This window comes from Vulpes vulpes, chromosome 12 (assembly GCF_048418805.1).
Source record: "Vulpes vulpes isolate BD-2025 chromosome 12, VulVul3, whole genome shotgun sequence".
NCBI lineage: Eukaryota > Metazoa > Chordata > Mammalia > Carnivora > Canidae > Vulpes > Vulpes vulpes.
Window position 1 is genome coordinate 178,988,725 of NC_132791.1, and position 27,929 is coordinate 179,016,653.

Below are 27,929 nucleotides of genomic sequence, written 5' to 3' on the forward strand. Positions count from 1 at the left end.
GGGCTGGGGTGAACTGGGATGCAAAGAAACCTTCTAGGATGACAGAAATGTTATGATGGATATGTAAACCTCTCAAAATTCATTGAACTGATGAACAAGTGCATTTTACTACATGTATATTATACCTCAATAATGTTAATAAAGATGATAAAAATTAGATAAAAACATCATTACTCTCATCATCAGTACATACAAACTGTGGAATCCTTAAACCAATAATTCTCAGTGTCATTCTAATTGCAAAACCAGGATGATATCCCAGTCCCATTAGTTCACTATGGCATCACTCCTCAAGACAGGGATATAGTATATTAGGAATTAGAAAAGTTCTCTAGGTATTCGTTATGTTCCTCCCTATTGAACCTCTTAAGACCCCATGTACTAAACTATATAAAGCTACCTGTATAACATTTTGTTACTTTTAATAGTAATATTGTGGGCCTAGTGTTTGAACATTTGTACATTCACTATTTTCATTATTTCATTTGTTCCAAACCATTATGAAAGGCAGAGATCATTTGCCTTTCAAGAAACCTCAAGTCAGAGCAATTATGCAACCTAAGATCACAAAGGTGGTAAGTGATAGAGCAAGTAAGTACCTGATCACCAAGGCTAGACTTCCTCTCAATACTTCAAAAAGGAACATTATCTTTACAGATAAAATTATATGATTGCTAGGATTTGTTTCAAAATACTCCAGGCTGGGCAGCCCTGGTGACTCAGCGGTTTAGCACCACCTTCAGCCCAGGGCCTGATCCTGGAGACCAGGGATCGAGTCCCAGATCAGGCTCACTGCATGGAGCCTGCTTCTCTGCCTGTGCCGTGTCTCTGTCTGTCTGTCTCTCTCTCAGGAATAAATAAAATACATTAAAAAAAAAAAAATACTCCAGGGTGTGATCCTGGGGACCCTGGATTGAGTCCCACATCAGACTCCCTGCATGGAATCCTGCTTCTCCTCTGCCTGTGTCTGTTCCCCTCTCTCTCTCTGAGAGAACAAAAGATGTGTGGGGAACAAAAGATGACTATGGCAACTAAAATCAATCAAGATTAATCTCTGCTGGAAAATATCTTTTCTCTATGAAGACCTCAATGTTCTATAGGGCAAAAAAGACCAACAGAAAAAGCCTAAATCTAGTCCGAAACACTTAGTCCAACAGGGGGAAAAAAACTTAAGAGTTTAAGCCAGCTGAGAGAAAAACAAGTTACCAGGAGCAATTTCTCAGCTCTGCCACAGAATCACAGAAATAAAGATTATGCCACTAGCTTTTTATGGAGAAAATTGAGGATCAAGGCTGCTAACTACCTTGTACAAGGTCAAAGAATTAATCACTGGCCTGACTCACATCTTGCGATTCCCCCAATCAGCACTCTTTCTCTAGGACCAGGCTACCTCTAGAGGAAAGCAATAATTTTTTCCCTTGGCTATGACAAGTTCTACTTATTCTTTTTTAATCACAAGAAAATGTATTAGTAGGCATAAACAGAAAAGTTAATTTACATGACAAAGAACCCGGTATATTTCAAAATACATTAAATTCAAAACTAAACAAAAAGTTCTAGTTCCAGGGGAGGATGGAGTAAACACACTCTATGGAGACTTCTGTCTCTTCCTCTAACCATAACAGTATCCTGAATAAAATGCATGTCACAGCTACCCAAGGACTCTGAAAAGTAAATGACAGCAAACAGATTCAAGAAAAAGAACAGAATTTGAAGTTCCATCAAAAAAGGCAAGACGTTATCACTTTTCCTCCACTACTGCCCAACTTTGACACAATGGCAGCTCAAAACCCAGAAATGCTCATATAGTACAGAGGAGGAGCTCTAAGAAAAACCCTCTCTCTCTCTGGTCCAGGAAAAGGAAGATGGAAGAAATTCTCTCTTTTGGCCTTTTATTTTTCCCCTCCCTCCACCCCTGTCTCTACACAACACTGCAATGGTGGCAGCTATGGCAGAAAAAGTAATGGCAGTAACAGCCAGGCAGGCATCTAAAAACTGAGGAAGGGGATCTTCTTTCTGACCAGAGGAGCTGTGATTCTAAGAGTATGGAGTTAATCTCTTTATTCTCCCACTGCATGATAAAAAGAGTGAATTTGCCAAAAAAAAAAAAAAAAAAAAAAAAATACAATTCTAATTGCAAATGTACATAATAGAGCTAAAAGGTATATAAAGCAAAAATTAACAGATATCAAAAGAAGAATAAACTTCCAATTATAGAGACTTCAAAAAAAAAAAAAAGACTTCGGGATGCCTGGGTGGCTCAGAGGTTAAGCATCTGCCTTCAGCCTAGAGTGTGACCCTAGAGTCCTGGGATGGAGTCCCACATTGGTCTCCCTGCATGGAGCCTGCTTCTCCCTCTGCCTATGTCTCTGCCTCTCTCTGTGTGTCTCTCATGAATAAATAAAGTCTTTAAAAAAAAAAAAGTAGACTTCAACATGCCCAAGTAAATGATAAAATTAGAGTATCAGCAAGAATATTAAAAGACCAGAAAGCCGTCATCAACTGACTCTAACCAATATTTATAGAACACCTCAACTAACAGCAGGAGAATATACGTTTTTCTCAGGTGCATACAGAACACTCACCAAAACAGACCACGTTCTGGATCATAAAAAAAAAAAAAAGTTAATAAATTAAATAGAAATCATATAAAGTATAATCTCTGACCATTAACAGAATTAAACTAGAAATCAGTAACAGAAAGCTCACTGGAAAACTCTCTATGGACTTCAAAATTAATACATTCCCAAATAATCCATTGGTGAGAGAGGATATCAAGGAACATTTGTTAAGTATACAGAACTGAACAAAAACATAAACACATTAAAATTTGTGGTACACACTAAAGTAGTGCTTAATGGGAAATGAACATTAAATGCTTGTGTCAATAGAGAAGAAACATCTCATGCAATCTAAGCTTATATTTAAGAAACTGGAAAAAGAAAAATCCAAGAGAAGTAGAAAAAAGCAAGAAATAAAAAAATAGAAATCAATGAAATTAAAAACAGAAATTAGGTCAAGTCAATGAAAGCAAAAGTCAGTTATTTGAGAAGACTAAATTGATAAACCTCTGGTTACATGATAAAAGATAACACTAATTACTAGTATCAGTAATGAAAATGGTATCACCACAAACATTAAAAAGATAATTAGGTGATACTATAAACAATGTACATCACAACTGGACATACATATCATACATATGCAAAAAGCCCTGAACCTCGACCTAAATCTTTTTTTTTTTTTTAATATTTTTTGGGGGTTAATTCTTTGACCTTTATATTTTTTTAATTTTTTTTTTATTTATTTATGATAGTCACAGAGAGAGAGAGAGAGGCAGAGACACAGGCAGAGGGAGAAGCAGGCTCCACGCACCGGGAGCCCGACATGGGACTCGATCCCGGGTCTCCAGGATCGCGCCCTGGGCCAAAGGCAGGCGCCAAACCGCTGCGCCACCCAGGGATCCCCCTCGACCTAAATCTTACACCTTATACAAGTATTAACTCAAAATGGAGCATAGCTCAAAATGTAAAACATACAACTATAAAATTGTTAGAAGATAACAGGAGAAAATCTTCCTGACCTGGGGTTGTGCAGAGTTTTTGGTCATTATATCAAAGTCATACCCATAAAAGAAAAGATTATACAACTAGACTTCATAAAAATTACAAACTTTTGCGCTATGAAAAACATTAAGAAAATGGAAAGATAAGCTACAGACTGGGATATTTGCAAATTGCATATCCAACAAAGGAATTGGAACCAGAGTATAAAAAGGAACTCTCAAAACACAGCAGTTAAACCCAATTTTTAAAAATATGCCTTAAGGGACGCCTGGGTGGCTTAGCAGTTGAGCATCTGCCTTTGACTCAGGGCATTATCCTGGAGTCCTGGGATGGAGTCCCACATCTCCCTCTGCCTGTGTCTCTGCCTCTCTCTGTCTCTCATGAATAAATAAAATCTTTAAAAAATAAAAGTAAATAAAAATTAAAATATGACTTAAGGGGCACCTGGGTGGCTCAGTCAGTTAAGCATCTGCCTTTGGTTCAAGTCATGATCGCAGGGTCCTGGGATCAAGGCCTACAACTGGGCTGCCTGATCAGCAAAGCCTGCTTCTCCCATTCTCTCTGCTATTCCCTCTGCTTGTGCTGCTAAATAAGTAAATAAATAAATAAGGCACCAAGGTTTGAGAATCTTGAATTCAGAAAGCAGTACAAAGCCTTTCATCAAGAAAACGAAAAAGTTTAACAAGTTCAGGGTTTAACAGTGCAGGGTCAACTAACTACAGCCAACAGAAAAGACAGTATCATAAATGATACCAACATAAGCATCATTTATATCCATTTCAAAGGGAAGAGGAAGAATGTAAAAAAATATGGAAGTGAGCTTCATGCATCTCTTTTTTTCCTCCTCATTCAGTTCAATTCGTCACACTATTCCATAGATGACCTAAATAAAAGGGAAACACACCAAAAAGTTGCCAACCACTCATTCAACAAATATTTGCTAAGCCTTCTCTATGTCAAGCATTTCAATAAATGCTGGCAACTGCCAAGGTCATGATCCCTACCCTTAAGAACTCAAAATTCTAGGAAGGAAAACAGATTTTTACAATTCCGGCATTATAAAAAAGTAGCAAAAACTGCCTTTGCTGACCAATGACAGAACATTTTATTTATAGGTAAACTAAGGCTCACTGCTGAGCACCCCCCATCACAGGAAATTGTCACCACGCAGAAGTGGAGGGCCCAATGCTCTCCATTCATCCCATTTTCCAAGGAAAAGTCAGTACTTTTATCTCCCGGTTTCAAACAGTTTTCCAAAATAATGTGTGGGGCAAATAAACATGTCTAAGAGCACCATTTTGTCATTTCCAGTATAAGAGATGGAGTGACTCTCTAGGGTAAATGTGGGGGAGGGGGACGGATGCCACAGTGGACATCTGGACAGTCACTCAAGGGAGCAGCTGATGGGAGCAAAGGCGGTGGTAGCTCTAGCTAATACTAAAAATAAAAAGACATGATTCACCTAGTTACCTGCAGAAATGAACACACAAGCAGAATTGCCCAATTAAAAAGGAAACTGACCATGACAGAAACCCACTTATTATTTACTGAAGAAGGCAAAAACTTCATTTAAAACTGTGATTTCCTGTTTTATTTGCTATTCACTTTTCCATTTTTAACTCCCACAAGTTCTTGTACTGTCATATTTGCCAGCATTAAAAAACAAAAAAACATTAAAGAGCACAAGGTCTGCTCTTTAATGTCCTGTAACTGCTGTTGCAACTTTTGCACATCAGCATTGACATTGGTATTATCCTTGTCCTTTTGTAACACTGGAATATTTCCACTTGAGATGTCATCAGTGGCATCTTCTGAACTTTTCCCTCCACAACTCATAATGAAAGCACTCTTCGTTCAACTACTGCCCGACACTGCACACACTTTTTCATCAGGCTAGCACAGTTCTCACAAGCACACGTGTCCACAAGGTTGAAAAGTGTGTGTCATGACCAAACTAATTCAATATATTTAGAAATTTTTTCTTTTGCAAAATTAAGTGCCTTCTGGATCAGGCCAACAACTCCAAAATCCCACATAGGAAGAGATGTGTAGTGCTAGTCCACAATTTCTCATCCAAAATCCTTAAAAACATAACTCAGAATTTTCTAAATTTTAGAAAGGTAATACAGTGCATATTATAGGTCATAATGTCTGAGGCAACAGTTCCATTATCAAACACTCTTTCTGCAACAACATATATGAACATTCACACCAAATGAGAAAAATCAATACTACAGCCTCATGTTTAGTCACGACAGATTTTTAACACCAAAGGAATTCTGAAGAATGCCTGGGTTTTTGTTTTTGTTTAATTTCAGAAACTGAGTTAAAGGATTGTAGAGCCTTACCCTTATCCAATGACCCTAATCGTTGTTTAAAATGACGACCCTGGAGTAAAATTACCTGAGTTTGAATCTCAGCTCTACCACTTATCAGCTGTGTGTCCTGAGCAAATGACTTTAACATCCCAGAGCTTCAATTTCCTCATCTGTAAAATGGGGAGTACCTACCTCAAAGGACTGCTACCAGAATTAAATGAGAATACATGTAAAATTCTTATAGCACAGTGCTACACACATAGAATCCACTAAACAAATATTGGCCATAATTGCTGGCTATCCTTGAATAAATTAATCTTGAGCAAAAGTAAGTTACAGGAAAATACAGTACTTGTATTTCATCAAGGTTTAAAATGTGTAAAAGAATCGTTCTTTAGAGATACAAAAATGCACTAAGAGAATAAGAACATCCATGTGAAATACAAAGATCAACACAGAGGCACACTGGGGAGAGGGGAATATGATGAAGAACAGAGTACTACACAGGAGGCTTCAACCATATTGGTGATGCTTTATTTCTGACACTAGGTTGTGGGTAAATTGAGTATATATCATTATTTTCTCCATATACTTTATGTGTGAAGTGTTTCATATTAAAAATTAAATTCAAACATATATATGTAAGTGAATGCCATAGACCACATAATCTGGAAAACAAAACCTACTTGCTCTTATTACAATGTTGAGGATTTCTTTACTTTTTAAGAGTTTTTACTTGCCTTTCAAAATACTCAAAACCCATAAGATTCCTTAAAATACAACCTTTTAGGGACACTCGTGTGGCTTAGTCGGTTAAGCATCTACCTTCAACTCAGGTCATGATCCCAGGGTCCTGGAATAGAGACCTGCATCAGGCTCCCTGCTCCTCAGGGAGCCTGCTTCTCCCTCTCCCACCCCCCCTGCTTGTGCTCTGTCAAATAAATAAATAAAATCTTAAAAAAAAAAAATACAACAGCTTAAATATCTATTATTAGTAACAACTATCCTTTAAAAAAAAAAGGGCATGAATATGATGTATACTGATGACTCAGCTAAACAGGACATAGCTGAGAATCCAAAACATATTTTTATAACTTCATGAAGCATTACAGAGAGCATCACATCAACATACTAAAACATCTACTTTACTCTATTTGCAGGCTCTATTTTTTTTTTTTTTTTTAAGATTTTATTATCTACTCATGAGAGACACACAGAGAGAAAGAGGCAGAGGGAGAAGCAGGCTCCATGCAGGGAGGGACTCAATCCCAGGTTTCCAGGATCACGCCCTGAGCAGAAGGCGGCACCAAACCGCTGAGCCACCTGGGCTGCCCTGCAGACTCTAATTTACAAATTAAAAAACTGGAGGGGAAATAACGGAGGGTGGGGACAAGGAGACAGGCTGTTTTAGGGAAGAACACTGACAGTCATCAAAATGTCATCTAACGATAAGAAACAGAAGTAACAAAGCAAACAAAACCCATATATAGCAGAAACAAGTATCCAAACAACATACCAGCAAGATTAATATATTCTACAGATTTGATATACAACACTGACCCTAGAGACAACAGTACTGTATCGTGCAACTAAAAATTTGTCAAGAGTAGAAATCGACTTGTATTCCTACCACAATTTTTAAAAGTTTGTGCCCTTTAAATCATAGATTTTTATTTTATAAAAATGTTTAAATGATTAATCAAAAAGAAAACACATCACTGATAATCTCTACCTCTGAGTTCCATAATCTTAAATTATAATTTTTTTACAAATCCAAAATTAAAGTCTTTATCTTAAATACACACACACACAGAGCATAGTAACTTGAGCTTATTTAGTGTACTAGCAAAAAGCATTTGACTCTCCCTAAAATCTTAAGAGTTTTAAATAACAAAGAGTACCATAATTAGTTTTTATAAGACCCTGATTACCAAGAAATGGTTCCAGAACTTCAACATTTAACATTTAATGCAAAGGATAGAAAACCCTGAATATAAAATTGTACCCTAACATCAAACTACATACATTTTGTGCATTCCTGCATTTATGTATATATTATATATAATTTATAATCCAATCCATAATGCATTTACAATCCAATTATAGGCATTTTATAAATACTGTGCATACCTCAATAAGGCTGTTTTTAAAAATTAAAATGACAATTACATGAAAACAAAAACTGTACTTATGGAACAACCAATTTCTAAAAATTACATAGTTCAGAAACTGTTTGCTCTTATTAATTACCTGACCCATCCACGTCTGAGAAAGGTATGTTCAAGTCTACCACTATAGGGATGCCTAAGTGGCTCAGTCAGTTAAGCATCTGCCTTCAGCCCTGGTCATGGTCCTAAGGTCCTGGGATCAAGCCCTACGTCCAGCTCCCTGCTCAATGGGGAACCCGCTTCTCCCTCTCCCTCTGCCCCACCCCCGCTTGCACTCTCTCCCAATCCCTCTCAATTAAATAAATAAAATCTTCAAATAAATAAATAAATAAGGGTTCCTTGGTGGCCCAGTCAGTTAAGCATCTGCCTTCAGCTCAGGTCACAATCTCAGGTCCTGGGATTGAGCCTCACACGGGGCTCCCTGCTCAGTGGGGAGTCTGCTTCTCCCTCTCCCTCTGCCCCTCCTGGGCCCTGTCGTGCTCTCTCCCTCTGTCAAATAAGCAAATCTTTTTTTTAAAAATTTTTTTAATTAAAAAAAATAAAGCCTACTACTACAATTGTGGTTCTGTCCATTTCTCCTTTTATATTTATTCACATTCAGCATTTCAATACTTTTATTCAATCCCTAAGTGTCCCTCTGTTTTATATTTACATGGCTTGTACACTTCATAAAAATAAGACATCCTTTTTTGTCCCAAAATACTTACTAGGGCAAGGATGGAAAAGGAATACAGAACTATTAAAATTTTGACTTGTTAAGATACAGAGATTATGGATAAGTGTATTTATTTCATTAATGGTTACCTGATAAATAATCCTGATCAGTTAAAGAGATGTGTGTGGTAAAAAAAAAAAAAAAAAAAAAAGAGATGTGTGTGGTACCTGAGTGGGTCAGTTGGTTGTGTCCAACTCTTTTGAAAGTTTTTATTTATTTGAGAGAGAGACAGCAGAAGAGCACAAGCAGGGGAGCAGCAGAGGAAAAGGGAGGAGGAGAAGCAGGCTCCGCATAGAGCAGGGAGCCCAATGTAGGGCTGATACCAGGACTCTGCGATCATGACCTGAGCCAAAGGCAAACACCCAACCTACTGAGCCACCCAGGTACCACACCAATCTCTTTGATAAAGATTTTCTTCATACTGCAGTACTAATCTCAGGCCATGAATTACCTTTTTTTTTTCCTTGGAAATGTGTATTTTTCCCAAATATAAGCTCCTAAAGGCCAGATCCTTGTTAGTCTTATTACTCTTGTATTCCCCTTATGTAAGGCTAGGAATTTGATAAATACTGTATTTAACTGAATTCTAAATGCTAGAAGAGTTTTAGATAAAATGCCCTTGTCCTTTCCAAAGCAAACAAAGTAAAGGCGCACTGGCTACTTACCAATGGCCATGGGAAAGGCATCAGGCCTCAATCCGGTCCTAGATTCTACCCTGCTCAGTTAACTTTCTACTATTGAGCTCATACTACCTGGATGTGAGCTCTGAACCACTGACAGCCCAGTTAAGAACATATAACCAAAAAGCTGGGGCTCTTGCTGTATGATGTCCTTCCTCCCCTAAACCTGAAGCTATGTGAGCTCTAATCTAAAAAGAAACCCTAAATTAAAAGCAATTTCTCAATATTAAAATTTCCTCCTTTTCTATCACAAAATCTATACTTGAAGTGTTTCTTGCTAAACAATGAGATTCAAGAAACTAGATTTCAATTAACTTTGCCAGTGATTACTGTCTAACATCCAGTCACAGATGTAAGTATGGCTAAGAACACTCAAGGGACGTAAGTTAACACTAGGCAAACCCTCCAAAAGAAGTTACTGCACTCTCTCACCCACATTCTCCACAAGGCCTTTTTTTTTTTTCAAATTAATAACAGCAGTGCCTTTATTCTGTAAAAGATTTTATTTATTTATTTGTTCATATGAGAGGAAAGGAGAGGGACAAACAGACTCCCAGCTGAGCACAAAGCCAGGTGCAGGGCGCAGGGCTTGATAGCACGACTCTTGAGATCATGACCTGAGCCAGAATCAAGAGTCAGAGGCTTAACCGACTGAGCCACCCAGGCTCCCCTCTCCACATGGCCATATTTTTTAGATTATGCTCCATACAGAAACCCTATTTCAGATTTTTATTCCATGTATCTGAATTGCTTTAATGCATTTACAACTTACAAAACACTAAAACCGAAAGAGTAAAGCTTACACCAAACTGGCCCACAGTATTAAAAGCTTTGATCAGACCTTTACTTTCCAGTATATCTTATAGATACCAGCTGTCATTAATCTGACTTAGATTCTTTTCACCGTCTTTGTGGATTTCTTTCGGGGGGGGGGGGGGGGGGGGACAGTACACATGTATCTTCCCTGTATGAAGAAATGTGCTTAGAGAAGGGAAATGTTCTACAGAGTGAAGAAAAGGGGAGAGTGCTGTTAATACATCACTGTTTGAAAAAGAGAGATTAAATCTGAGGATAAGTATTTTGGTCACTGCAGAGGTAAACACCATTGTGGAACAGGGATAGTTCTTTCATCAGGACCTACAGAAATGAATCATTCAAGACCATTCAACTTTATATGCTGTGGTTTCAGGCTCATAATCCAACTTTGTCATTATCAATTGTCTTCCCAAGTATCTTGTCTCCCAAATTCCTCCACACAAGGAAAGAGGTGACCTGGAAATCAGACAGGTAATTCAGAAGAAAAGCATAGCCCCTTGGGAATTACAACACTGTTATTCTAGTTCACACATCAGTGAGTTTGATTAGGCTAAATCATCCCTAGATGTAATACTAAAATGGAATTTTTCCATCTCCAAGGCTAAGCAACAGGCTGTGAAATGTGTGACCACATCAAGATACCACCACACCCTGTCTAGGCAGCCAGCTGGCATTCTTCTAAGAAGTCTTAAGCTCAATTCTCCCTAAAATGCGAGGGTAATTACAAGAATCTTCTTTTAAAAGTATCCATAACCAAAATTCACTGAAACTGAGAAAAAAAAAAAAAACCAGATGTATATAAATGCAAATATGCCTTCTGAACAGTTCAATGGCATAAAGATGCAGAATATAAAGGCCAAATAAGGGGTGCCTGAGCGGTTCAGTCGGTTAGGTGGCTGACTCTTAATTTCAGTTCACCAGTCGGTTAGGTGGCTGACTCTTAATTTCAGTTCACGTCATGATCTCAGGGTCCTGGGATCACGCCTTACATCAGGCTCCACACTCAGCAGGGAGTTTACTTGAGAATTCTCTCTCTCCCTCTCCCTCTGCTCCTCCTCCTCTCACTTGTGTGCACTCTATCTAAATAATTTTTTTTAAAAAGGCCAAATAAACAAGGATAAACACAATCAGTATCTAATTTGACACTAATAAAAAGCAATATTCCACTCTCATCCCTAATACTATTAGCAAAAACGTCCTAAGGAGCCCACAATTATGAACAATTGTCACAAAATTTTCAAAACAAAAATTTTGTTTTAAAAAAAAAAAAAAAATTTGTTTTTAGAGCTATGCCCCAAAGGATATAACAAATAAACGTTAAGGGAGATAGACTATCTGTGCCTTGTATAAATACAGATGCCTTTTAAAGTTCTATATATTTTCTGCTACCTTTTAAGTAACAAACATTTATTTGAGCAATAAATCTTGATTTAAAAATTCAAAAAAATATAAATCAATAATGGATTAGAAACGAAAACTATGAACTTTCCAAATAAGACAGCATTCATCCTGAAAGGACAGTCACTTTTACCTAATGGCATTTTCTACAGGATGACATTAGAAAGTTTATTAGAAAGTTATGAGAAAATGATTTCATATTAAGATAATAAAGTTTCCCTAGCATATTCTTCATAAATCCAAGTTATGTTAGTTCTGGATACCAAGAAAGGAAGGGAGGGGGATCAGGTCCAAAATTAAAGATCCATTTTTTTTATTTAATTTTATTTATTTATTCATGAGACACACACAGAGAGAGGCAGAGACATAGGCAGAGGGAGAAGCAGGCTCCCTGCAGAGAGACTGATGTGGGACTCGATCCCAAGACTCCAGGATCACACCCTGAGCCAAAGGCAGATGTTCAACTGCTGAGCCACCCAGGCATCCCTAAAGATCCATTTTTAACCCACGTTTCTGACATCAGTTAGAAATAGAGGAGGAAGGGCCACATGGATGTCTCAGTCCATTAAGCATCGAACTCTTGATTTCAGATCAGCTCATGATCTCGGGGTTGTGAGGTCAAGCCCCATGTTGGGCTCCACACTGGGCAGGAGTCTGCATAAGATTCTCTCCGAAAGAAGAGAAAGAGAGAGGGAGGGAGAAAGAGGGGAAGTGAGGAGCTGAGGGAGAGAGGGAAAAAGAGAAAGAAAGAAATTAAGAAGAAAGAAAAAAGAAAGAAGAAATAGGGACACCTGGGTGGGGCTCAGTGGCTGAACGGCTGCCTTCAGCTCAGGGTGTGATCTCGGGGTCCTGGGATTGAGTCCCACATTAGGGTCCCCAAGAGGAGCCTGCTTCTCCCTCTGCCTCTCTGTGTGTCTCTTATGCATAAGTAAAATCTTGAAAAGAAAGAAGAAATAGAGGAGGAAAAGTCCCATTGACAATAGTATCAAAAACTATAAAATACCTAGGAAGGCCTAAGAATTACATGAAAACTATTAAATTTATGAAACTTTTATTGAAGGACTTAAAACTGAAAAAGGACCTGAATAAATGGAAATTAGTCATAAGGAAAAATTAAGATAATTAAAAACATCAGGCCTCTCAAAATTAATATATGAATATAGTGCAATTCCAAACAGTGGGCTTTTTCTGAGGTTTTCTGAACCCAATAGAATTATTTTGAATAAGGCAGCTCAAGTGGCTCAGCAGGCTCAGCAGTTTAACGCCACCTTAGGCCCAGGGTGTGATCCTCGAGACCCGGGATTGAGTCCCACGTCGGGCTCACTGCATGGAGGCTGCTTCTCTCTCTGCCTCTCTCTCTCTCTCTCTCTGTGCCTCTCATGAATAAATTTTTAAAAAAAGAATTATTTTCAATCAATAGATATAAAAATGAATGTTTAAGACTGTCAAGAAAATGAAAAATGGCAGTGATAGGAGCTTTTCTTAACAGAGTGCAACTTTTTACAAAGTTATCACACTCAAAAAAGTAAAATAATAGTACAGAGAAAAAAAGAACCAGAAATAGAGCAAACATATATGGAAACAACATATAAGATGGCATTTATTTGGGGCACCTCATCGGCTCAATTAAGCATCTGCCTTTGGCTCAGGTCATCATCTCAAGATCCTGGGGTCAAGTCCCCACATCAAGCTCCCTGCTCAGTGGGAAGTCTGCTTGTGCCTCTCCTGCTACCCCTCTTTCTGTATATGCTATCTCTATCTCTCAGATAAATATTTTTTTTAAAAAACGGCCTTTAATTCACTGAGGAAAGCAAGATTTGTTTAATCCTCATGTAGCTGGCTCTCTCTACAAAGCAAAACCATAAAAGACCCACTGCTTTTTATCATATAAAAGTTAATTTCAGATGAATAAATACAGGTGTCATACAACAAAGAATATACCAAAAGGTGTTCCTAGAAGATAAAGGGGACAAACCACGTAAAAGAAAAATGAACTAAGGACATGAACAGAAGATTTTCAATAAAGGAAATCCAAACAGCAAAAACCACAATAAAAAAAGGCTAGCTCCAATAATGGCCAGGAAAATTAAGACAAACTGAAAAAGGATTCATCATCTAGCAGACCACTAAAAATTATTTACATCTAATGATATGATGATACAGAAAACCCACTATTAGTGGAGGTGGACACTACTTAAAGTAGGTGACGACCTACTTAAAGAATAATATGGCAACAAAAACATTTCAGGGGGAAAAAAAAAAACCACATTTCAGGGACACCTGAGTGGGTCAGCATCTGCCTTCAGCTCAGGGCATTATCCTGGAGCCCTGGGATCGAGTCCCGCATCAGGCTCCCCACATGGAGCCTGCTTCTCCCTCTGCCTATGTCTCTGCTTCTCTCTCTTGGTCTTAAAAATAAAATCTTAAAAAAAAAATTTTTTCAAGTATATTTCCTTTAACCCAGAAATCCCACTTTGGAGAATCTAATATGTAGAAATTAAAATAGCAGCAAATAAGGTAACATGTACAAGGATGTTTACTGTATCACTGTTTATATTAACAAAATCTTAAAACAACCTAAATGTTCATAAGAAAGTAACTGAATAGGAGCCCCTGGGGGGCTCAGTCAGTTAAGTCTCAGAATCCTTTTCAGTGCAGATCATGATCCCAGGGTCCTGGGATCAAGTCCCACATTGGGCTCCACACTCACCTAGGAGTTTGCTTGAGAATTCTGTCTTTTGTCTTTCCTCCCCGACCCCACTCCCCACACTACCTCTCTAAAAATAAATAAATCTTTAAAAAAAAAAAAAAAAGGAACTGAATAAATTCCATATAGTACACATCCATGCTGAGACATAATAGAGATGTTTAAAAAACAAGATCTAATTATATTTACTGACCAGGATGTGTTAAGAAAAGCTTATTACAGAGGCGCCTGGGTGGCTCTGTTGGTTAAGCATCTGCCTTTGGCTCATCCTGGGATTGAGCCCCAAGTTCATCTCCCTGTTCAGCCGGGAGTCGCCTTCTCCTCCTCCCTCTGCCCCTCAACACCTCTCATGCTCTCTCTCTCTCTCTCAAATAAATAAAATATTTAAAAATAAATAAAAATAAATAAAAGCTTGTTACAGAGTAAAATAAAAAGTATGATCTCCCTTATGTATGTGCATATTTGTGTTACTATATACAACACTTGACCAAACATGGGAGAGAAATACTGAAGTATACCCATAACCTGGTAAAATGGCTAGGGAGTAACAATGAAGAGATTGAGAGAAATTAATAGCTCTAAATGTTTTTAGATTTTTTAGCACTATATAAAAGTTTATAATTCAAACAGGAGGAGAGAAAATAACAAATCATTGAACTGTATCAACCAATTTTCATTAGCGGGGAAAAGACTGAAGTTCTCAACTTACTATCAGTTTCTTTACCATAATGAATTACAAATTAGATATTCAAAAGAAAGAGCGAAAAGAGTGATTTTTTTTTTAATTTCTTTGCTGCCACTTGAAACTTTTGCAAAACAAAGAGTCCGAGTAAATCACAAAGAGAAAAAAGAATGATGTCAATTTCAAAGTTAAACATCTAAATAATATTTCCAAGGACAAAGACACAAGGTTTTATGTTTTCTAAATCTGAAAATAAACTTCCCTGACATCAACTCTGCACTTCACAAGTAAATGACTTGCAGTAGCTTGTCATAGCTCAGGATCCTGACTGCTATTGGCTCTGGTACCAACCAATTATCATATCCCTGAGTACTTGAACATTTTCCCCATATTATTTTCATTCATATCATCTATTCCATGGAGTAGATAAGGGCCAGGCACTGTGCTATGTACTACGGATGTCAAAATGAAATAGTCCTTATCCTCTGAAAGTTCAAGGAAAAGTAGACAATTCAAGTACTTTAAAGAAAATGGTACACCCCTTTGCCTGGGGGTGAAGAGGAAGGAAGAACATGTTCACTAGGTAGAAGGGAAAAAAGAAAAGCATTCCAGGTATAGGCAGAACAGGTACAAAGAAAATGAAAGAACATGAAGTATTGGAGAAACAGTAAAAAGTTTAGTGTGCATAGAGGCGCCTGGCTGGCTCCACAGAGCATGTGATTCTTGATCTTGAGGTTGTTGAGTTCAAGCCCTACACTGGGTGGAAAGCTTACTTTAAAAATTTTTTATTTGTTTTTTTTTTTTTTTTTTTTTTTTATAAATCTTTTTTTTTTTTTTTTTTTTTAATTTTTTATTTATTTATGATAGTCACAGAGAGAGAGAGAGAGGCAGAGACACAGGCGGAGGGAGAAGCAGGCTCCATGCACCGGGAGTCAGATGTGGGATTCGATCCCGGGTCTCCAGGATCGCGCCCTGGGCCAAAGGCAGGCGCCAAACCGCTGCGCCACCCAGGGATCCCTAAAAATTTTTTAAATAAATAAATTTCAGTGTATGTAAATAAAAATAACAACTAAAAGCTAGTAAGCTACTTCCTCATTCTACTTTCTTAAATATTCAACACCATTTATTATGCTTTTGCCATGGGATGTTTCTAAAGAAAATAAAAAGCTCAACTTCCACTGGTAGAAACAAACACACGTTTAAAAAACAGGGCAGCCCCGATGGCCCAGCAGTTTGGCGCTGCCTTCAGCCCGGAGTACGATCCTGGAGACCTGGGCTCAAGTCCCACATCAGGCTTCCTGCATGGAGCCTGCTTCTCCCTCTGCCTGTCTTTCTCTATCTCTCTCTCTCTCTCTCTCTCTGTCATGAATAAATAGAATCTTTAAAAATAAAAAATAAAAAAAATCACATATCCAGTGTACTATCTGAAAAAAAAAGCTCTTCTCACAACAGCTTACCTTCAATAAATCATACCCAAAACCTAGTTTCTACAAAAACTTTGTCACTTAATTTCTCTATTCATCTCAAACCAGTATTTTCAGCATATTTTAAAAGGATCGTGTTTTCAAAAATTTTAAAAAGTGGGAAGGACACCAAATCCTTTGTGCAGACTTTAAAAAGGAATTTTAAAAAATTACTTCCCTTCCTTTTCTTCAGCTTAAAACAGAATAATTTCCCAATAGTGAGGTTTAGTAAATAGCTTCACTAAAATGAGCTGTAAAAATACTAATAGAATTCCTTTTGGGTTGTACAACTATATGATCATTTACTAAAGCTAGCTCTTTTAACCCAATAGTGTACATCATCTATTTTGTCAGTCTCATTTTTAACTCAAAGATTTATAAGAAAAGGGGAGTGCAAAGATTTTACAGCCTCAAAGACCTAAGATCATGTCATTCTAATGTTTGCTCTTCCCAGAAGTCCATAACATTAACCTCAAGGCCAAACAAGCTGAAAAGCCTACAATGCTCAGTAAAACATAATCACAATCAGCTCCAACAAGAAAGCTGGAGTGAGCAAAGCAACTACTTATCAGGTTACACTTTGCTGCACTGTATCAACAGAGAAAGGAGGTAAAAACTACTTGCCTTTAAAATGTCTTCATTTATTTATAAAGTACAAAAGTCACATATGTTTCCATCATCTTTTTAAAAACTATGATTTTTTCCTTTGAAATCTATTTTTCATTGACAACATTTATCCCTTATCTTCCCTCTCCAATTGTGAGTAAGCCAAAACACAAAACCTCCAAGTACCTAGTGAAAAAGCATTTCTCGTGTCAACCATATTATCTTAAACCTTGTCCTTTTTACACATAAAAAGTGTTAGTTAATGCTGACTCAAATGTAAAGTTCTGCGTTGTTTCTTTTACTTCTGGACTCTTCAAACTTTGAAGAGAGATTATTGTAGTAACCAAAACTCATGCCAAATTAAGTGTTTTGAAAAAAAAATTAAGTATTTTGTGTTACTCCTTCAGTGAAGGGGGCAAAAAAACTTTACATGTATTTTCAAGAGAGAAATGAATGCCTTCACGGATATAAAATTTTCTATACAAAAAAAGCAAATGGGAAAATCCTAATACTTTTTGAAAAGGTACAATTTTGGAAACCTAGAAGCCAAGAAATATGAGAGCTTACACAAATCTCTATGTTCTCTTAATTTTAAAAATAATTGTTAAATCTTATCCTGCATGAAAGAAACTGAATAAAAATAAGAGATGAAAATGCCAAAATCAAGAACTCTAAACAATTCATAAAGCTGAGAATTAATGAATTTTAAGGACCAAAAATAGCTAAACAAGTAGTTGCAGTTTACAGAAAGGGAAAGTAATAGTTTTTAGAGTCTCTGAAGTTAAACCCAAGAGTTTTAAAGTTCTATTAGTTAAGTCCTGCTTTATACACAAAATTTTTAAATCCTCATCAAATGCAAGTAAGAGGATTAAGCATTTTGAAAATCTGTTTTGGTATGTAGTTTCCTAATTCTTTTTTTTAATTAAAAATAGTCTTTTGGAAAATATTCAACTTTTTCAGTATGTAAAGAGTTTTTATAAATCACAAAAAACTTGAGGGTGCCTGGGGTAGCACAGCTGGTTGAGCATCCAACTCTCGGTTTCAGCTCAGGTCGTGATCTCAGGGTTGAGTTCCAGCCCCAAGTTGGAGGTAGAGTTCACTAAAAAAATAAAATTAACTCTCAAATCTACAAGGAACAAGCAACTGCTCCCAGAAGAAAATGAATTGAGATATCCTAAATAATGTTTCTTACAAGTATAATCCCACCACCTTAGACAAAATAGACATTCAAGTATGTGATTAATCAACAGTGCAATCAACAGCACTTTGCTTATAATTTGTAAGGCAAAAGGACACTCTCCAATTGAATGTAAACCACTTAAGAATGAACGACGTTTAACTACCAATAATTATAACAAAATGAATGAGTTGGGTAACACCTGATATTTCTTCCAATAACCTTTTAAAAAATTTAACTCAGAAAAAAATATATATAGCTCAGAAATGAACATTTCAATAACTACATGGGGATACTTGGTAAATGAGTTAGGTATCCCATACACGTTCAGGGGTTCGACAGTTCCTTCAAACCAAAAGAGAAATTCCCTATCTCAAGAGTAAATACACAAATACTAACATACTTTTGAAAAGTCTCTTTAAAACAAAGAACACTATTTACAATGAAAACATTCAGTCTTCTATTGAAACATCATATGACCAGTACAGGAATTTATCTACCTGATAAGAACAATGCACTTAGACATGGCTTAGAAGTATTAAAATGTTTGATTCAAGTTATGTTTTTTTTTTTTCATTTTCCTCTTCACTCCCTACATCGAGTCCGTCAAGTTACAAATTTAAATTTCAGCAGTCCCTAGACTGTAATCTTAAATTATTTGTCTCTCGCAGATTTTAAAACCCAGGCTGCGATAAAATAGAGGGGATTCAATCACACTCGCCTAACTTAAAATGTAGGAAATAATCCGTGAATTAGTGTGAAATGCTTTTTACTCAAGCACGCTACACTGCAAACATACTTTAAGAACAGCATAAAAGTAATGAGATCATGGACACCTGGAGAGCCTATATTTTTAAGCCAAAAGGTTAAGGGTATAGTATAGTCTGACAAGTATTATGGGGAACAGTAGAAGCGAACATTTAAAATTCAACGAGCTCCCCCCCCCCCAAAAAAAAGAAAAAAATCCCACACACGAGGTCTAAGTATTTTTAAGAATCAGCAAAGATCACTGCCGTACGAAACACCTGCAAGTTGAGACCACTAAGAAATCTTCCGTCCTCTCTTCTGTTAACTAATCGCGACAGGAGCCAAAAAAAAAAAAAAAAAAAGTTACTTCCCTTACTACGGAGGTCGGATTAAGATCCTTCCTTCTCAGGCAATTTCCCTGCCCCGGGACATACACCACACCAAGACAAGTACAGAAGTGTCAATAAACACCCCCTCCCCCCCCAAAAAAAGCCAACTGTTCAGCACAGGAAGAGAATTCACAAATGAGAAACCTCTGACAGCCTTCTCCCTATCCCTCCCCAAAAGCCATTCAATCAGCTTTAAAACTGCTCAAGTGTGCTCCGAGCGAACGGCTCGACGGACCGCCTTCATCAAACCTTAACAAGGAAACATAAGCAATCGTCCCGACTCGTCCAGACAGTCGAGAAGATGGAATTAGTAGGAACTGACGTCCGCAGGGTCAGGGCTTTGCGAGAAGGCTAAGCAGTGGGACTCGCGGGTGAGTTCGGGAGTTGGGGAGGGACCCCGAAAATCGGGAAAGAAGTTGGTGGGAAGGTTAGGGAGAGGCGAGGCCGACGTCCGGTTCCGAGGGGCCGGCACTGCGGGGCAGACAGCGACTAACGGAGCCTCCGAAAGACCTTTAGAGAGTTCTACGAAAGACCTGACCCGAGTGCAAGACACGAGAACGCTGATACGTAGCTCCGAGACGACACGCGGGGGTGGGACCCGCCCCGCTAACCCCGGGCTCCCTGAACGAGCCCTCAAGAGAGGATCGAAGCCCGAGAAAGTCAATGGGTCCAGAGGAGGCCCGCACCGGCCGGGCAGCGCCACGACTCCGAACGCAGCCGCGCGGGGAGCCTCCGGGTCCGAGGCCTCGGGTCGGCCCTCAAGAAGTCGGAGCAGCCCCTGGGACTCCGCGCCCCTCCTGGGCCAGCCTCTGTCCTCTCTTCTCGCCCCCCGAAGCCGAGGACCGGACCTCCGGTGTTGACAGGAAGCTTCCGGCCGAGCGCTCCCAGCAGGCGCGGGGCAAAAGAAGCAATATGTTCGTAGCGCCGCGAGTGACACTCACCGGCCCGAAACCTCGAATGAAACCAGCAGCTCCGGGGGCGGCGGCAGCAGTGGCAGCAGGAACCGAACATCCAAAATGGCGGCTCCCTCGGCCTCACCACCGCTACTGCAGGCGGAAGGATCCTCTTAGGAAGCGAGGAGTTTCTAACTAACTTCGCGCAGTACTGCAGAAACTTGGGTCTCTATCCCCCTCTCCTTGTCGATTCCGTGTTCCCTAGCTGCAACTTCTTCTACCTCCCCTCTCCTATTAACCAAGAACTCGGACCCCGCCGAGGACTATTTGCCAAGGAGGAGGTGACTGCTCCTAGCAGAGCGACGCAAAGCGTAGCAAGGTACGGGGCGGTCACTGATGACGAGAGACGCTGCTGCCGAGTCACCGCTGCGAAGAGTCTGAGCGAGAAAGATCCGGCTGACCCTGAAAAGCCTCCGAACATTGGTTCCGCGGGCGGGGGGAGGAGCAGGCTGAGCTACCAGGAAGCGGCGGGGGCCACCGAAAGGGGGCGGGACTACCGCGGAGGAAGTGGGCGGGGCGAGGCCAGGCAGGTGGGGGGGCGGGAACTTAATACACAAATAGCCCAAACTGCTTCCTCCGGTGTTTTGAGACCTCACCTTTCTAACTTGAGGGACACGCCCCAAGTGGTATTGGGTTCTATACTTTTGTGGTATCTCTGCAAAGTATCTTATAAAAAGAGCAAGAGGATGATACAGAAGAATGGATTCCAGACCCAGTACCAGCCCTCAACCTCCTGCATTGGACAAGTCATTGAATCTCTCAGGGCTTCAGCTTCCACGTACGTAAACACAAAGGACTTGGACTAGTGATCCAGATTGGGCTTTCCTCACTGTCTCCATCAGCTAAGGACCTGAGCCAAAGAGAGTCTACCCAGACAGTCCCTGGCTTGATAAATAATTACTAACACCTGACACAACTATTTTCCACGTGAACTTGCTAAAGAGGGTCATGATTATCTTAGCCCATTTAAGGGAAAGGTGACTTACCTAAGCTAAAATCCTTCAGGTAGATTGGCAGTAAAGTTGTCCTGAAAGTGAATAAAGCACAGCACCTGGCTAGATGCCAAAAAGAACCCAAATAACCATAAATCTGGAGTTTAGGACCTGTCAGAGACAGGAGGTTGCACTGTCTTCCTTCGACAAGCCCTTTCATGCAGAGATTTCAAAACATTTTCCAGAAATTGAACTGAGGAGGTCCGCCTGTACAGTTTTACTCCTTAACTACTAGGATTTAAAAAGTGACTGGACACAAAGGCCTGGGGGCGTGATGGTAGTAATTATCACTTTTTATTATCAAATATATCATATTTTTTATAGAAGCATCTTCCTTCTGTAATCTAATTTGACCCTCCCACCAATCTCCTGAATCAGACTAAACAAGCATAACTAACTTAGTTTCACAAGTAAGGAGACTGAGAGTCACAAACTATTGCTTACTGCAAGACCCTCCTCCCCTCCCACATTGGGATTCTGCTGTTCAGGGCCACCTCCTGAATTAGAAAAGGGTACACACCTACCCACCCACCCTCACACTCACACTCGGGGGAATCAGCCCAAATGGAAATGATCTGAGGAACAGAATGCTTATGGAATTCAGTTGCCTCCTACCCTGCAGTGCACTACTGTCCAATGCAGCCTTGGTTCACGCAACTACTAAGCAGTAGCATAGAACTAGAACATGATGGGGCGCCTGGGAGGTTCAGTGGTTGAGCATCTGCCATTGGCTCAGATGGTGATCCTGGGGTCCTGGGATTGAGTCCTACATCCAGCTGCCTGCATGGAGCCTGCTTCTCCCTCTGCCTGTCTCTGCCTCTCTCTCTGTCTCTCATGAATAAATAAATAAAATCTTTTTTTAAAAAAACTAGAACATGGGCAGCCCTGGTGGTGCAGCGGTTTGGCTCCGCCTGCAGCCTGGGGTGTGATCCTGGAGACCCGGGATCGAGTCCCACGTTGGGCTCCTGGCATGGAGCCTGTTTCTCCCTCTGCCTATGTCTCTGCCTCTGTGTGTGTGTGTCTATGAATAAATAAATGTAATTAATTAATTAATTAATTTTAAAAACTAGAACATAATGTGACAGCATATTCCTCTGAAGTATAGCTAGACTTGAACACACATTAAGAACAGCTTGGGGCTGGGGATCCCTGGGTGGCTCAGCAGTTTAGCGTCTGCCTTCCGCCCAGGGTGTGATCCTGGACTCTCTGGATCGAGTCCCACCTCAGGCTCCCTGCATGGAGCCTGCTTCTCCCTCCGCCTGTGTCTCTGCCTCTCTCTCTCTCTCTCTCATAAATAAAAAATCTTAAAAAAAAAAAAAACAGCTTGGGGTTCCCATGAGAATAAGGAGTTTGCAGGTTGCAAAGTAGTTGAAATGTTTTGTTTGCAACATCACAGAAATTTGCTCAGAGGTTTAATTTAAGTGTTTGCCACTGCAAACCACAAAAGAAAAATTATCTTCTTCAGAAAGAGGAAGGAACTTTTCTAGTACCATGCCAAGTCATATATCTCCCCTTCATGTATCTTTTTAATTATGTTTATCTTTATAATTACCAAACTCCAATGCAACTGAAAAATTAAAGCAATTGACCCAGTATATTAGCATGGTCACCATTATCCTAAGAGCTTTGGTTTCTGTGGTTAGCCATTAAAGTTAGGGAAGACTTACTACGCATCTAGTTAAGCATAATTCTTACTACCAGATAAATTACAGCACATCAATAAAATAGAATGCTATGCTGCCAATAAAAATGAAGCTATAGCTCTATTTTTATTATCATGATATGACATATTAGAAAAAACAATTGTATTATATATTATATTTCATATAATAATTATTATATATTATAATAATGTAAATTTATTTTTTAATATTTATTTATGATAGGCATACAGTGAGAGAGAGAGAGGCAGAGACACAGGCAGAGGGAGAAGCAGGCTCCATGCACCGGGAGCCCGACATGGGATTCGATCCCGGGTCTCCAGGATCACACCCTGGGCCAAAGGCAGGCGCTAAACTGCTGCGCCACCCAGGGTTCCCTAAATTTATTTTTATTATGATATAAACATTTCAATATTTGTATTTAATATTATTTTATTATTTGTATTTTATATTTACTATTATATAATACAATATAATAAATTATAATAGTACAATATTGTAAATTTATTTTACATTATATTATATATTATATATTAATATATAATAATATTGTAAAAAGTGTATATAGGCGTGTCTGGGTCAGTTAAGCTTCTGCCTTTGGCTCAGGTCATGATCCCAGGCTCCATCCTGGAATCCAGCTCACTGCTCAGTGGGGAGCCCACTTTTCCCTCTCCCTCTGCCTGTTACTCTCTCTGCTTGTGCTTGTGCTCTCTCTCTCTGTCAAATAAATAAATAAAATCTTTTTTTTTTACAGTGTATATATATATATACACAGAAAAAAGTTGAAGGATAAAAGTAAAATATGAAAATGGCTACCTTTGGATGGTAGGATTATGGAGGATTTTTACTTTATTATGTTTTGTTTTTGCAATGAACATACTGTACTTTTTGTGGGAAAAAGGCATACTTTTTTTAAAAAATTCTTATAATCAAGTTTTATAGATCCAAATGCTAAGGAGATCTTTGTTTTATTTATTTTAAAGTTATTATTATTATTATTATTTTTTGGTAAAACTGTATACCCAGTATGGGGCTGGAACTCACAACCCTGAGATGAAGAGTCACATGCTCTTCTGACTGAGCCAGCCAGGCATCCCAGGAGATTTTGTTTTTATACAGCAACATCCTGAAGGAATTAACAAAACTTTTAGGAAGAAAGAATGCTGGGAGAAAAGATCATTATTTTTATAGTTTTGTTTACTATTAATAACTCATATATCAAATTTAACAAATAATAACAAAAAACAAAAACTAAAAAGGCATCAGCCAGGAGTCAGACCATTCACATGCCAATCCTGGCTGGGTTACTAACTTCATGCTCTAAGAAAGGTGTTTAACATTTCCTGTTACTTCAGCTGTCCAATATTTATTTATGACTAGCCTTGTTCGAAAATGGATTCAAAGTGGCTTATTGGCAGGCTGGGTTGCTCAGCGGTTTAGCGCCGCCTTGGGCCCAGGACATGATCTTGGAGACCCAGAATAGAGTCCCACTTCTGGCTCCCTGCATGGAGCCGGTTTCTCCCTCTACCTGTGTCTCTGCCTCTCTCTCTCTCTCTCTCTCTCTCTCTCTCTCTCTCTGTGGGTGCCTCTCATGAATAAATAAATAAAATATTTTTTTAAAAAGTGGCTTATTATCCAAAAGGATCAAATATGTGAAAGTACTTTGGAAAGTATCAAGGATCATTAGAATGTAAGTGTAAATACTTTTTGTGCCACCAAATAATTCACCTAAGCCATTTATTGATTGTCCACTACAAGTCACAGTAGTGCATTGTGTCTTACAATTTACAAAAGTGTTTTTATATACATTGATTCATTTGCTCCTCACCTGTCATGAGCTTGTAAATTATACAGGCATTATACCACAGTAGTTAAAAGTGTTGGTTTCTGGTGCTAGATTCCCTGGGTTTAAAAAGCTGCTCTTGGGGCAGCCTGGGTGGCTCAGCGGTTTAGCGTGCCTTCAGCCCAGGGCCTGATCCTGGAGACCTAGGATCAAGTCCCACCTCAGGCTCCATGCATGGAGCCTGCTTCTCCCTCTGCCTGTATCTCTGCCTCTCTCTCTTTCTGTGTCCCTCATGAAAAAAATAAATAAAATCTTTTTTTTTAAATGCTGCTGCTCTTCCTCTCTTTATTGTGTGACTTGCAGCAAGTTACCTAACGTATCTGAGGATTTCTGAACCTCATTGTACCCATCTATAAAGTGGAGTGAATAATAGTAGTGGCATTGGCATCTTAAAGCTGGTGTCATTATCAAATGAGCCAATACACTTAAAGTACTAAGAACAGTGGCAGGCATATAAATAAATGAGCTCAATAAATATGAGCTTTCTCTAGGATAAATATCTAAATTTTAGCATAGTTCTCAGGGAACTTGGCAGGGCCACTCTCACTGTTCGGTGTGCATGCTGCTTCTGTAAAAGCTCACTGAAAAACAAACACTGAATGCCATTTTCACTTTTCACTTTTTTTTTTTTTTTTTTTTGGTCGAAGTGAAAATCTTCAGATCTCCTTTGGTTATTGAAAACAGGTACTAACATAGGTCATTCATAAAAGTGAAGTGGTCTAATGTGAACTTTTGAAAAGTGAGTGGTAACTGTATATCTTATAGCATATAATCATTTAATAAATGTACTGCCCAAGACTTTTCACTATACCACATTGTCCTAGGTGCACAGAATCTGTAATAGACTTTTCAAAAGAGACTGTCATACCTCTCTTAACCTCACTAAGGAAAACTAGATTTAAAAAAATCCTCAAACACAAAAATATCATGATATTATCATTCAGCAGATAAATCCTAGTCTTAAAAGAAGCAGAAAAATGAGGTCATTGGGCACCAAAACAGTGAAAGAGGTCTTTTTTAAAGACATCTGTGGTACCAGAAGGGGACCTTCTTTTTTGGGCTTAGATGTAGTGGGGTTCTCAAATGACTCAGTATCAGCAGCTGAAACCATACAATTTTACAGCAGATAGGGAAAGCTCTCCCTGCAGAAATGTGGTGAACATCTTTCATGAGGAACTTTTCCTGCTTCTCCACGTGCCAGAGACCTCAGCCGAGAAAGGAGAGTGAAGGAGATACAACCCTGTAGGAAATACAGTGACAGTGACGTGAGTCAAAGAGGCAGCTCCACTCCTTTGAGTCACCCGAATCTATAAATAAACCTGAAAGTCAGAGAGAAATTAGTCCCTCTGTTGTTTATGTAATGTTTTCACAAAAAAAGCATTTTTACAATTCTTTTAAGCATGGTTCCCTACTCACAATTTATCCTGCCTTGAGAAAAGGCTTTAGGAATTAATCTTTCAGTGTAACAAAAGAGGTAGAAATGATGTAAAAATTGAAACCCTAATAGCCAACTCCATATGGTCTTTGACCTCCTACCAAGACCATTAGGAAATGTAGTATATACATACTCCTTCAAAGTAAAGACCAAAGCCCACAGGATACAAGGTTCACCCAAGCTCCTTCTTTGCTTTAGACATTTCTTAAAAGAGGCAGTCCAGAGGACCATTCAAGAAGTTTCATGTCACAATATTTTCTTTTTTGTGGAGTACTTATATTTGGTGTAAATGATTCTGTATTATGTTGGCACTTTTGGAGTGAAACTCTCACCAGATATGTGAGATTGCAACCAATTCAAACCCCAACTTGAGGAAATAGTGCCATTCTCTAGTTTAGGAAAGACAAAACTGTGGCCGCCAGAGAGGGACGCACCGTCCAGAAACACAGCAGGGCTCTGACTCATTTCCTACTCAAGTAATTTTAGTTTCTTAATATGGGCACCATTCTCAGTCCTCCCTGAGAAAAAGAAAGAAAGAAAGAAAGAAAGAAAGAAAGAAAGAAAGAAAGAAAGAAAGAAAGAAAGAAAGAAAGAAAGAAAGAAAGAAGAAAGAAAGACAAGGGTGCCTGTGGTTCAGTTGGTTAAGCATCAGACTCTTGATCTCAGCTAGGGAGTGAGCTGGAGCCCTGCACTGGGCATAGAGGCTGCTAAAAACAAAAGCAGCTGTACAAGAACCAGAATAATTAATCTGACCATCTAGTTTTCTCAGCCTCTCCTTTATCCAATCTCATAGAGTCACTAATATTTAGCCCACTAGAACTTAGCAAATAGAAACTGAAAAGGAAACTAATATCTATTGAGTACGTACTAAGTGCTAAAGAGCTTTACATACATTATTTCTTTTCATTCTCATTATTGTCTCCATTTTACAGGTAAGAAAAAAGAGGCTCACAGCTAGTAAGTGGCAGAGCCCAGATATACCAGATTCCAAGGATTTCCTGACAACACCTCTCATTCACTCTGTGCTTGCACATTCTTTCTTTAAAATACTCATTTTTGTTTATTTATTTTTTGTAAAGATTTCATTTATTTGTTCATGAGAGACACAGAGAGAGGCAGAGACATAGGCAGAGGAAGAAGCAGGCTCCATGCAAGGAGCCTAATGTGGGACTCGAACCCATGAATCCAGGATCACGCCCTGGGCCAAAGGCAGGCATCCAACCGCTGAGCCACTCAGGCATCCCTAAAATACTCATTTTAAAAAAATATTTTATTTATTTATTTATTTATTTATTTATTTATTTATTTATTCTAGAGGTGGGTAGAGGAGCAGAGGGAGAGGGACAAGTAGACTCCGTGTTGGGCTCTGTACTCAATCGCACGACCCTGAAATCATGACCTGGGCCAAAACCAAGAGCCGGACACTTAACCAACTGGGCCACCCAGGCACCCCCAAAATACTCATTTTTAAAAAGATACATATTTCTCTAGTTTCTTTGCTCTCTTATTCACATCCAACAGGAGGTACCATTTACCAAAAATCTTACAGTTAATAAGTGGGTAGGGTTTAAATACACACCATTCTGCCTCCCTGAGAAAAGTGATACTTATGA

At 38.9% G+C, this 27,929-nt stretch overlaps 1 protein-coding gene across 2 annotated transcripts in view; it reads right to left on the bottom strand.

Annotated features, from left to right (window-relative positions):
• AP1G1 (adaptor related protein complex 1 subunit gamma 1) overlaps positions 1-20,880 on the bottom strand; it is a 76,870-nt gene extending 55,990 nt beyond the window's left edge. The window contains exon 1 of one of the 2 annotated variants that reach the window (XM_026011631.2): positions 20,374-20,880. The gene's annotated coding sequence lies outside the window, so the exon portion shown is untranslated. Of the gene's footprint in view, positions 1-20,118 lie in introns of both variants that reach the window. The other variant, XM_072731580.1, reaches the window with a different exon arrangement.
• Between the last annotated feature and the right edge of the window lie 7,049 nt (positions 20,881-27,929).